Genomic DNA, 13,633 nt, shown 5'->3' with positions numbered 1-13,633 from the left:
GGAAGAGGAGGAATACAAGGAGCGGGAACTCCCCAACGATCATCGAGAACCGTTGCATCCACCTGCCGAACCACTCCGGTATAAGCGTTGGACGGTGGAACTCACGGATGACGTTGTGGAAGAGATGAAGTTGTTTGACGACAAGAAGCTCCAGTCAGTTTACCGCACAAAGAACGCAAAAGGCAAGAAGGTTAAGTGTGGAAAGGTAATTCATCTCCCATCCTTAGATGAATTGCAAATTAGTGAATCGTTTCTAGCCCTTTTGCATGAGTTGGGTTTTGAATGGTTGTTGAGGAATGAGAAGTTAAGTGTCCTGGTCGATTTGGCCAAGGAGTTTTTCGCAACTTTTCGATTCGAAGTCACAACTGATTTGGATATAGAGTGTGTTAGCTTCAGGGTATTTGGAGGAGAAATTAGGATGAATCTGATTGAGTGGACTGTGAGGTTGGATATATGCAGTTTGGAGGAGGCAATAGGACTTGAATGGAGAAACAGGGAGCGGGGGATTCCCCGCCGGCATGTGGAATTTGAGCCCCAGTCGGCTTGGGAGGAACTTACTCACCCCGGAGCAGGGCAGTTCCAATCCACGATCTCCCGATCGATCCACCTTAGCGACCCCGTTTTACGCCTGGTTCAACTTTTTTTAGACTACAATCTTTTGGGGCAGTCTAATTCGGCAGTCCGGACATCAATGACGGAGTTGTACCTTATATGGTGTGCAAAAAAGGGCAAGAAGCTGCACTTAGGGTTCTGGACTGCATACACATGTCACCTCGTCGCAACTCACCCAGCACGGAATATTTCCCTCTGCCATATATTGGGAATCTTCATGAGGAACAACATCACCGTTTCGGAGGACGAAGACCTAACCCCACTAACGATGGTGAGCGCCCCAGGATTGTTCGACACCCCTCTGTTCGTCCGAACGAACACGGTGTACATGAGGCAGGGCGTGCCCCACTTTTATGCGATGGGAGAAGAGGCAATACCCACTGCTCGGATAGCAACAGCTCAGGAAGCACCAGGACATGACCAGAGGCGAGACAGAATTGAACAATCTGTGGAAAAGATGGCTGAGGAAAATAGACAGATGAGGGAAGAGATGATTCGTTTAGCGTCAGCGATGGAACAGGTATTGAAGGAGTCTGCGGAGCAGAGAATACTGACTCAGAGGCAGGCGGCCATGGAAGCTATCGTATCAGATCTCGGGGAGGAAAACTCCAAGATGCAAAAAGCAATGAACAGAATGTTAGCCAGTATGGATAACATCTTAGAAGAAATGACCTACCTGAGGAAGGAGCAAGCTGCAGGACCGAGTGGCCATGGTGGCCGGACTGATGAACCACATATCCAAGAAACCGGAGTAGCAGATGAGCAAGAGACAGCGGACGCCGAGGTGCCGGCAAGAGCCGAGGAGCCGGCGAAGGAAAATGAAACTGGAACGGAAGAGGACAACCCGAAGGAACCACCTGCCCCACGAAGGAGCAGGCGACTTCGATAGACCCCCCCCCTACTGACCAAGTTAGTTTTTTTTTAAGCTTTTTTAACTTTTCGTATTTTTGTTATGTTGTGGTATTCGGTTAGGTAGTATAATCTGTGTTTGCGAGCAAACCCCACTTCATAACACTTAGCCTATTCCATAGTCTAAGTGTGAGAAGTTAGGGTTTGTTTCTTGGTAGCATGTTTTCTGTGTTTCTTTTGTATATACGTGTTTCTTTGTTTAGTGGATTTTGTCCGGTGTTCAAACCTCTCCCACTTAGCCTATTCCATAGCCTAAGTGTGAGAAGTTTCTGTTTGAGTTGTTATTTTTGTTTGTTATTTTGTTGTCTGTGTGTCTACCATACTGGCCAGTACTTTTTTTTTTTTTTTTTTTTTTCCACTTCACAGCCTTATCTGGGGCAGACACTTGTGAAGTAGGAGGGGGGACGTAATGGCCAGTATGATGTATATATGTGTGTTCTGTGTTTGTGCTCGTTTTGTGTTTTTTAGGTCTAGTTTTTTTTATGTTGTGTGCTGATTTGGGCTTAAAACTCAACCGTCCTGAGCTGGAGGTGAGGGGAATTGAGGGAGATAAGACAAGCTGGAAAACCGAAACCACTCTCCTTAGTACCTCCTGACCAGTATATATGATGTGAGTATGAGAGAAAAGCCCACACTTAGAGCCAAACACGAAAGCCCTCTAAAATGTGAGTTATAAGCCTTAAAGTGGAACCACTTTCCACATACACTTAAAGAAAAGAGAGGCTGCCACAATTTGCCTAGGGTGAAGTGATCACGGGTAGCAAATACTGAAGGCAGTAGGAACCCCCTCCATAAAAAAAAAAAAAAAAAAAAAAAAAAAAAAAAAAAGAAAACCACCACTTTTAGAACCCTTTTTTCTTAACCTTTTATACCCAGATAAACACCCCTAGCCCCTGGGACTGTGTGTAAGGCATGAAACAAATGGAGCTTACTGGCCAGGAAGAAGTGTGAAAAAAGCAGAAACCAGCTGGGCAGGAAAGTTAGAAGAAAATCGACCAGGGAGACATTCCAGGTCCAAAAAAAAGAAGGGATAAGGGTGGCGAAGCCACGAAAAAAAAAAAAGAGGAAGAAAGAAAGAAAAGAAGAAAATGGTCAGAGATTTGACCACACAAAAAAAATGAAGGAATAAGGGTGGCGAAGCCACAAGAAGACTACTAACCAGTTGGAAACTCAAGCCAGAAGCACCAGCTAAGAAAAGCAACTGATCAGAAGCCTGATGCACACAATCCCCCTTCATAAATTAAATAGAAGTGTTTGAACCTTAGAGCCTTAGGAACATCTACCCAAAACACTACAACCCAACAGCCCCGTTACAAGCCTTAAAGTCCTTCAGTAGCTGCACGTGAGATCTAAGTCCAAAGCAATTGTGGTTGAGCATGATGAGAGAATTCAGTCCTAACGTTCCTGGTGAGGTGCGAGTGACTGAGTGAACCTAGTGGTTGACCGAGAGTGTGGGCGATCTTGACAAGCAGATGTACTGACTGGGAGAGAAAGGGGGGGGGCGGCAGAAGTTCAAGGCTGTCTAAGGCCGGATTGCACCTGATCCCGAGGGGAGGGATGGTTGAAAATGTAGCCCAATCTGTTAGTGTTTTATGTGTTTCTGTGTTTGTGTTTGTGTTTTCTTTCTTCTTCGTCGTTGTAGTCTAGAGTCCAGTTTTAGGTAGAGTCGGGCAGGGAAGTAACCAGGCTAGAATGCGACTTATTGCTTTTTGTTTGTTCTTCACGCTTGAGGGCAAGCATGTGGTAAGTGTGAGCAGTTTGATAAGTCGTATTCTAGGCCTCGGTTACTGGTCAGTATGACAGGTTTAAATGATTATATTTGCAAAGCAGTTGCTCAAAGTGTGCAGGATAAGTGTTCTGGCCAGTAGGGAAGTTCCGGAGTGTTCGGGTAGAAAAAAAGCGCCAGCATGGTCTCATACTGATCCGTATACGTGCTAAAACGGCTTGAGATGAAGAAGACGGATAGCTGGGACGGATTACCCACAATTAAGGGCAAAGAAGTCAAATTGCAGCGAGGATTTACCCTAAAATCAAGGGTAGCCTCCCTATAAAAGGTAGCCAAGTTGGAGAGAGAAGAAACCTTGGAGAGACTTCAATTCACCATCATCTTTAGGTAGAGAGTTCTCTCGGTAATTTCAGTCTTTCAGCCGTGTCCCACTTCTTGCTTCGCCGAGCCATGATCACCTGACGTTCAGAATGTTCCCGAGTTCCAGTCATCGTCCGTTCCAGTTAGCTAGATCGTAGTTCCAGTCAGAGATTTTATCGCCCGGAGTGGCAAACAATCTTTAAATTGCTTTCGTAGTTTAATTAGTTCTCCGTCTTTACGTTGGATTTCTGTTACATTTTGGGATTTTGTTGTTTTGAAATGCTTGCTTTGGATATCCGAACGTGTTAATGCTATGAAGTTGATTTCCGTTTCGTTCATTGTAGTGTTCTTTTCTTTCCTTGTCTAGTTAGCTTAGATCTAAGATTTCTCGGTGTTTTAAGTGCTAAATCTCTAAATTCTGTTACGTAACAAATTTCTTTAGGATAGGTAAACAAGTACTATTTGATCTGGAAGTAGATCGTTGCATGCAAGGCTTCGTTTTATTTTCTGAATCGATCTTTCATGTTGACCAGCATGCAGAAGTCCAGTTTCAGCGTTTGATTTCAGATTTGATTTCTTAGTTTTAGATCTGTGTTCGCGAGTTGTTAATCTGCGTTTGCCGGGTTGGATCTGGAATTGTTATCTGAGTTTAATTTGTGTTGTTGGAGAAGATGATGTCTACATCCAGATTGGGGACCACCTTACTTTTATTTACTTTTGCTTTCTTTTGTCCTTCACCTCTGGTTGTACCTGCAGATCTGTCAGCCTAGTCACCACTACCTCCACTACACTCTGAATATTCTGTTTAGCCAAAAATAGAAATACCGTCCTTTCCAAACAATTTCTGTTACACCATGTCCCCTCATTTCCACGTACACAGTTGCATTCCATGATCTGCTCCCCCATCCTAGTCAGTAGGACGCCACCCTTTAATTACTCGCCTAGGTAGAAACTCAACCCGAGCGTGGTAGCTAACCAACCCTCCAAAACATCACCGCAGTAGTTTAAACGCACCATCTCTGTGGGATTCGACCCTTACCTCCACTATACTGATCAGTAGAAGTGGGTTGAGGAATCTTTGAAGACGAGGTCTAGGCTTAGTAAGGATCTTTATCCTGCCAGTAGGATATATCCTCACTTGAACGACACCTACGCACCACGTTACCTCTTCAGTCTCCATGAAGAAGGAACCGGCGCAGGGGAAGAAAGAAGAAAGAAGAATTTGGGCTTGCACCAACAATTCCTATGAATGAATTGGGCCCAAAGATATCCCTTTTAATTTAATAGCTCCAAAGCCATATAGTAAAATAAAACATTGGACTTTATTTAATTGAGAAGCCCAACTTTTACTTTTCGCATAACTCTTTATTTATTCAAAGTTCACGGAAAACATTAATTAATTTCATCGTTCCCATTTCCAACAAAGATTAAGATAGCTATTGTAACATTAGTACTTAAAAAGTACGAGCGTTACATTCTACCCACCTTAACAGAAATTTCGTCCCGAAATTTGCTCATCTCTAACAAACAACTCCGGATACTTCTCTTTCATTTTATCATCGAGTTCCCATGTAGTCTCCTCATAACCAACATTGTTGTTGCTCGGGCACTCTTTGGCAAGGTGTCCAACTCCACCACATTTGTAGCACATACTAGTCCCAATTCTGCATTCACTAAAATGATTCTTTCTTTTAAAGTTATCATCTAAGGATAGATGTTTCGTGCGTTATTTTTTTTTCAAGCATTTCGCCCTGGTATGAAGGAACGTAGTAATTTGCAATCTCGTCAATCTTTCAAACTAGAATAAGTCGTGCTTCACAGGGTTGTCATTGTCTCGTCATCTCATCACCCCTTTGACTTCGCTCTTTTCTAAGCCTCATTCGTTCCATCGATAAATACATTGCCTTAATAGAAAGTATAGTCCGCGCGTTTACAATTACCCTACATCTAAGGCCTTTGAAGTCTACATCTCATAATATTATCAATCATACTCCATTCATTAACACGTCCAACATCAATTGCGTAAACATTTCTCATTTCAAAACATTTTACCTTCTCTTTTGTTGAGTGCGGCGAGACGGAATGTTGAGCCTTCAATGAATACTCTTTTAGTCTAGCGAAATGAGTCTAGACTAGATTGAATAAAAGACTCTCGGTCCAGAGCGAAAGGAAAAGTTGCTCTGATACCATTCTGTCACGACCGCACTTCCTATGGATAGAAAGCACGGTGGATCGCGACTAGTGGGGGAGTTAAGAAGCGGGGAAGACGGGGTAGCAATCAAGGAAGTACGACATGTAGATCAAAAGACGAAACTTTATTACAAAATTATAGTCTGAGATCACGAAGCAACATAGTTTGAATGGAAATAGCTCAACAGATTAAGGAAACATAAGGGTTTTAAAACTTGGCATAGCAGAAGCATTTGAGAGTTAGCTACTACTATGTATGAAGACACAATAGCAACCGAAACATTTATTGAATACGATACTTGTCCAAATGCTCAACATCCTCCGTCCTCGTCAACGCTCAACCTGCAATTGGGAAAACATATGCAGGGGCTGAGTACTTGATGCACTCAGTGAACTCATGCCCAAAATACATTTTATCCATAAAGTTATGTCAAGCCATCATTGAGTGAAACTCGGGTTTTACTTTAAAAACAATGCCGAGAAACACTAAAATCATTTCCATCGTAAAACATGGTTGCGCAGCCCATCATCATCATCCCCCATCATGTACCATATTTGAACCATCATGTGAAACGAGAATGTGGCCACAAACTCGATCTCTGGACCGGCCGACCACAAAGGACGGCTCACGATCCCCATCAGTGCACTAGTCCGAGTAGGGACTCACTCCCTAGTGGGACCCGAATTCGTTAACCATCAAAGTCTAGTAGGACATTATCCTAGTAGACAATCAGATAGGAAATTCAAAACATAAAATATGGCATGACATAACATTTAAACCACCCTTATCTCACCATTTACATATCATTGCAAATAAAGGAGTTTAAGTAATAAAGCCCACCTCAATAGCTTAGAAATCTCTTTTTATAACTTCTCGATCCGACTTTAACGAGCGTGCGAACCACCTTTTCGAAAAACAATTAAAGTACACATCAATCTCAATAACGACAACATTTAGAATGCATGCACTCTAATTAAAGTCGTTTATCTCGTTTTCTCGGTTTTCGTGCATTCTTAATTATTCGATGGCCGCCCAAGGCGTCGCGGGCGACCCCGGTCGGCCGCTTACACCTATACTTCCTCCGTTAGCTCCTCGTATTTTCCATGGTGTCGGAATAAATTTCCAAAAATTATTTAAGCGCATAATTAAATTATCGCAACTATTTCTCTTCGCAATTATATTCATTTCGAAACTTGGGGTAATTTATTTGTACATTGAATTAATCCGAGAATATATTAAATAATTTTCCACAATTAAGTTATTCACCGGACCAACGATTATTTCATTTAACACAACCCAAGTTATTCAATTTTTGAGCCCAAAGTAATTTAAAAACCCAACCCACCTTATTCCTCCATTTAAAAAAAGTGAGCCCATCAACAAAAATAAGAAGGATGCCCAAAAAAAAAATCAAACTCCATTACTCCCTTCCATCATCGGTCAAACTCTTTCTCCCTTATTTCATCTCCTTCACCAAATCCTCAAATTGTGAACAACCCCATATTCTTCTCCCTCTGTTCTCTTCTTCCAAAATTCCCCCAATCTTCTTCTTCCTCTAATTCCGTCGCCTCTCCCCAAATCGGAGGTCACCGCTGCTGCCGCTGCTGCCACGAATCCGCCATCGCGAATCCGCCGCCGTCGGCTTCTCTAACTTCCCAGCCACCGTCGCCGGCCGCTGCTCGCCGGGAGAAGACGCAGCGCCGTCGTCCTTGGTCCTCCCTGCAGTAATTCCTGCCGCTGCAGTGCAGTCTCCTCGCCGGAGATTGCTGTCGACGCACGAAACAGCCCCGCAAACGTTCGAACACGCCCGCAGCTGTCCGAACTCACCCCTAGACGCCCCAAGCAGTCCCCGAACCGCTCCGAAACAACCCAGATTCACCCCGAAAGCGCCGAACAGCCCCCCGACAGCCCCGAAGATAGGTTCGTGTATTTTAGTTTTATTCTTTCTAGATTTATTCTATAGTTTGTTGATTGCATACCATGCCATTCAAGAAGAAAAAGAGATTGGATGGGAAGGAATTATACCTCAACCGATTGGAAAGAGTGTTGAACTAAAACTTTGGCAGTTCCTCGATCTATCGAGAGTTGTGGTGATAGGAATTTGGAAACCAAATGCTCTTTCTCTGCCGTCTTTTTTTTCAATTGTTTTGCTAACAATTTCAGATTGTGAATGATTGTTATTGTGATGTTAGGGAGGAGATAAATGAAGGAACTAATGTATTAAATGTGTGACCTTTAGATGTAGGATTGAATGAGGAAGGTGGAAGGTTTGAATGATGGAGGGTCTCCATGAAGAAGGAACCGGCGCAGGGGAAGAAAGAAGAAAGAAGAATTTGGGCTTGCACCAACAATTCCTATGAATGAATTGGGCCCAAAGATATCCCTTTTAATTTAATAGCTCCAAAGCCATATAGTAAAATAAAACATTGGACTTTATTTAATTGAGAAGCCCAACTTTTACTTTTCGCATAACTCTTTATTTATTCAAAGTTCACGGAAAACATTAATTAATTTCATCGTTCCCATTTCCAACAAAGATTAAGATAGCTATTGTAACATTAGTACTTAAAAAGTACGAGCGTTACACTATTCAACCAAAACTCACATTTACTAAACTTGGCATAAAGCTTTTCCTTTCGCAAGGTTTCCAACACGGTTCGCATATGTCATTCATGCTCCTCCTCGTTCTTCGAATACACCAATACATCATCAGTGAAGACTAGCACAAATTTGTCGAGATACTAGTGGAAAACTCGGTTCATCGTCCATGGAAACTGTCGGGGCATTAGTCAGTCCAAAAGGCATCACGACAAACTCATAATGGCCATAACAAGTGCGAAAAGCAGTCTTAGGCACATCCTCTCGTCGGACCTTTAGTTGATGATATCCCGACCTCAAGTCCATTTTCGAAAATTTTCCAGTTCCTCGAAGTTGGTCAAACAAGTAATCCATTCTTGGCAGAGGGTACTTATTCTTCAAGGTCAACTTGTTGAGCTCACGATAGTAAATGCACATCCTCATCGTCTCATCCTTCTTCTTCACGAATAAAACAGGCGCTCCCCACGTGACACACTAGGTCGAATGAATCCCAAATCTAGTAGTTCTTGCAACTGAATCTTCAATTCTGCCAACTCCTTAGGGGCCATTCGGTATGGTGCTTTCGATAGTGGCGCACACCCAGGTTCCAAGTCAACGGTAAACTCCTTTTGTATGTTAAAAGACAAAACTTTTGCCTTTCCTTAAAGTGTTGCATCAAGAACTCAGAATATGAATCAAGAACTCAAAATTTAATCAAACAATCTTAACTTGGATATGAACCAATTTTGAATTGTACAAACACTATAAAAAATGCTTTAAATTTGAAGAGTTCCAAAATCGCTCATGGAAACTAGAATTACAATTTCAGCTCGACTTTTGTTTTGAATCTCACTAACTTGCAACAATTGGATAGGATCATCCCCACGGAGCTTGAAAGAACATAAGATAGGTCATGAACATAGGATAGAATCGAATTAAATCTCAATTCTCATGGTAGGCTACCAAACAAGATAATTCAGTTGTTAGACTAAATTTGAAAGGTCCACACATCAATGGATAAGGACTTAAACATGTCACGACAAAAAAATGATCAGTTGCATGAGGATTTAGAAATGTAGGCAGTTGTCACAAAGCAGCACTGATCATGGTTCAACGAAAATCATAATATGGAACAATAAAATCACATCAATGGGTTCATAAGTTGGTGAAAGGCAACCAAGGTCAAAGGAACTTTTGAAAAAAAACCAAGTGGATTAAATTTGTTAAGGCAAGGTACAAAATGTAGGCCTTAACTTCGTCTTGTAGAAAGAAAAGTTCTAATATGGAAATGATATATATAGTGGGACTGAACCAAAAAGAATTTCACTCTGTAATAAAGAACTTGACACGGACATGGTTACAAAATGAAAAGCTGAACAAAAGTTCAAAGAAGAATATATTGAAGGACATAACTGCAAGCAGCCTTAGGAATGAAGTTCAATAGCAAAGGCTCACAAAGTCAAAATATTGTTCATATAAATAATAAGTCAAAGAAGACTACATTCATTCCAAGTTTCCAAAGTTATGAAGGCAACACCACTTCCCAAGAACTGAAAGTGAGTTATGGCTCAATGGAGGAAAAGAAATAATATGCATTACTTGCAAAGAGTGAGTGAAACAAGCTGATAAATAGACAAGGGCTCACGGTTATTTGAAGGGTCCTGAAAAATAACATCTTAGAATCCAAGTAAGAACTGTTGATTAAAATAGTTTGTTGTAGCTATTAAAGTCGCACTCCCTCGTTCGTCTTTCGCAAGCCGAAACTGGTAACATCGCTCTAAGAAACTGTGGATTCCACGCTGAGATTCATCGTGTCATTGCCACTAATAATGATAGTCGGAATCCATATCTTCATAATATTCCTTGCATGTCATAGCAATCATTCTATTAAAAACATTGTAATTGTACTCGCGCTCTCTACACGCAATAATAGTCGTTTGCGTCGCATCGCCACGTAAGAATAGGTTTAGCTTATCAGATCACAGGTATGATCTCTCTCCCCGTTGTATGATTACATCATTTGGCATCTCCTCTTGTCTCGTACTTTTTCTCATTCGGAAATTCTTTTCAATTTGCACACCTTCTCCTCTTGAGCTCATTATCGTATGTACTGTCTCTTCGCATTCTCCTTATTCTTATCGTTCATGAAGACAATAGTGAATTTGTAATATTTCAATGAAGTTCGAATTCGCACCACATATTTCCATTTGTCTTATCACTCGGAAAAGTAATATTGCAGTTGTAACTACTAAGTTCGATATCGTTCGATCGAACAAACATCTATGTTTGCATACAAAGTTCATAGCATCATAATTTCTTCTATTAGCACTTTCATACAATACCTCACACTTCAACATTCACAAACCATCACTTGAATCATTATTGACATACTACATAATTAAACATGCATAAATGTATATCGCTATACATAACCACATCATACTTCTCGTTCACTTCAAGATCTCAATTTCCCAAAAGAAAAGAACTAACATGCTTTCATTTAAAGTTCAAAGTTTTTTTTTTTAAATTTCCAACAACTTTCCACAACATAAATATTTTACCTCAATCAAACTCCACTGACACAACTAGTCATTACCATTGAAAAACATCAACCTCAAAATCCTTTTCCATTACTACATATCAAACACCATGCAAATCTTTCAAAACTCATAACTTGTTCTTTTCTCCACACAACAAAATAATTCTTCCTTTCCTATACCAACTTCCTCAAAATATCTTTTATCTCGTTGTTTGTGATAGATCTAAAGCTCGTCACATATCATCAAGTTTGATATCATCTTAAGGCTTCCTATGTTCACATGCTTATATCGTAGTACTTTCACACATAACACATACTTAGGACATCATGTCATTAATGCTCATATTCCACATAATCATACCATCACATTATCATATTCACATATAACATTCATACACATGCATACTCTTGCCAGAACATCCTTATCATCACATCATCGATTTCACATTCTTTCAACAATTTAAAACATACCTCACTTTCTTTTGGTTGAGCATGATGCTTTGGATGTTGAGCCTTCGTAACACTTCTAGTCTAGGAGTACTAATCTAGACTTAAGCTGAAAGAAGACTCTCGGACCAGAGCGAAAGAACGAAGCTCTGATACTACTCTGTCACGACCGCCCTTACTAAGGATAGTAAATACGGAGAAATCGTGACTATGAGGGAACAATAAAGGACGACATTTAATAAGAAACTCAATTAACTTCCAAAAGAATTATTTTAATTTATCAAAAGTTAAGCAACAGATTAATGTCTCAAGGTAATTAATGTCATAAAACAGTATGAAGAAAAACAGAAGACTTTCAGAAAGAAGACAATTTAAAACAAGGCAGCGGAAATCAAGTATCTAAAGTGAGTCATAGGATGACGCCCATGTATGAAGACACGACGCATCCGGAAATTCTTAAGGCTCAACTCAACATCCGCCGCAATCCAAGCCCCTTGGCCTAGCGGTAAAGGGTGCTGGATACCGCGTCCATCCTGGAGGTCTCGAGTTCGAACCCTGGGTGGCGTAATTTGTCTTCTTCCTTGTTATAGGAGTTGATTTGTAATTTCCTCCTTCATATATATGATATAAATATATGAAGTTAATTTAAAAAAAAAAAAAAAAAAAAAAAAAACTCAACATCCGCCGCAACATCACCGCTCAACCTGCACATTTTTAAAAGAAATGCAGGGCTGAGTACTTAATATACTCAGTGGGCTCATGCCGAAAACATTTTATAAAAGTTATGTCATTCATACCATAGTGAACTCGAGTTTTACATTTAGAAAATAAATATCATCGAGTATCACAAAAATAGTGTTTCATAGTCTGGCTGGCCAGACAAACAATCTCCCTCACGTTCTCAACAATCACATCATCTTTCCACAGTGCGACGAAAGTGTGGCCACACTATTCGCCCACGAGATCGGCCGACTAGTAAGGACGGCTCCCGATCCCACCAATGTACACAGCCTGATAGGGTTCTCGATAACTTAACGGACCCTAATTCGTTTCACACATAGACATACAACCTAACGGAGCAAGCTCAAACGAACTAGGCATCAAGCAACAATCTCAACATCAAAACAATCATGACGTGACATAACACTTTAAACCACCCTTATAACTCCAACATCATAATTTTGAAACGTAAAAGTTTAGTAAAAGAAAGCCAACCTCGCTTACTTATACCCACAATTCACAACTTTATTTCAACCCTTGCTCTTTGTACCCACGTACGCACCACAATCCTTGTCAATACCATAACACAATCAGTTTTACCATCAATACACTTATCATGCATGTGCTATCATTCCTTTCATTGTTTTCTTATATTGCCCATCCCAAACGTTCATCAATATAAACGAAACGAACACTCAAGCATACATCAACGTGAAACACATAATTACATCATAGGATTCGTTCCTTATTCCCACATGTATCATGTATTCATTCAAAATTTGACAACAAAGCTTATTTCAACAAAACCAGAATCTGGCAGAATAGCGCAGTCTTTTTGTAAAAATCGTTAAAATTCCATGCGACCTCATATGACCCTAAACTTTGGTCACCATATAGCAGACACATAAAGGTTTACTCAGTTAAAATGTCACACCAAAATCATGTCTTTTGATCGGTCAAAACAAAAAGGAAACTCACTGGACGGAACACACAATTCTGGCAGTACTGCGCAGTTCGATTGAAAAATTCATTATAAATTCGTCCGTCATCTAATTAAGCTGAAAGGTTGACACAACACAGAAGACATCAAAAAATTCATCCTGTTAAAATTTTGTGTCAAGATAAGATCGTTTGATCAGTCAAAAACTCGTCGGAACCTACTGTCCGAACACTACAGAATTCATGCTTAACATTCACAAACCCTAGTTCGTCTATCATACATTCTCACGTACATATCCATGCTTCCAACACATATTCACACTTCAAAAACAAGATTACAATCATGCTTTCATAACCACATATAACATCCACCAAATATTTAACCACCCACTTGCACACACACAACATACACGCACACACATATAAACTTTCTTGTGCAACCATCCTTTCCAACCAATTAATCCTTAGATTTACGATTTCTCCACTCAACTATAAGCATGAGGGCTCGAGAATGATGGATTCAATGGTAAAAAGATGAGAAGGATGAATCAAGTATACCTTTCTCTTGAAAAACAATCGGTAGACACAACGAATGGCTCGATTCTCCAACGAA

General features: G+C 40.5%; 1 long non-coding RNA gene across 1 annotated transcript; it reads left to right on the top strand.

Annotated features, from left to right (window-relative positions):
* Positions 1–7,249: 7,249 nt before the first annotated feature.
* On the top strand, positions 7,250–8,117 carry LOC121803493. Its single transcript, XR_006051027.1, has 2 exons — positions 7,250–7,718; positions 8,038–8,117. It is a non-coding gene; the product is annotated as an uncharacterized LOC121803493 (long non-coding RNA).
* Positions 8,118–13,633: the final 5,516 nt, after the last annotated feature.

The sequence above is a fragment of the Salvia splendens genome, chromosome 1 (genome assembly GCF_004379255.2).
Source record: "Salvia splendens isolate huo1 chromosome 1, SspV2, whole genome shotgun sequence".
Taxonomy (NCBI): Eukaryota; Viridiplantae; Streptophyta; class Magnoliopsida; order Lamiales; family Lamiaceae; genus Salvia; species Salvia splendens.
The sequence above is the reverse complement of the archived record's forward strand: the minus strand, read 5'-3'. Positions and strand labels throughout refer to the sequence as shown.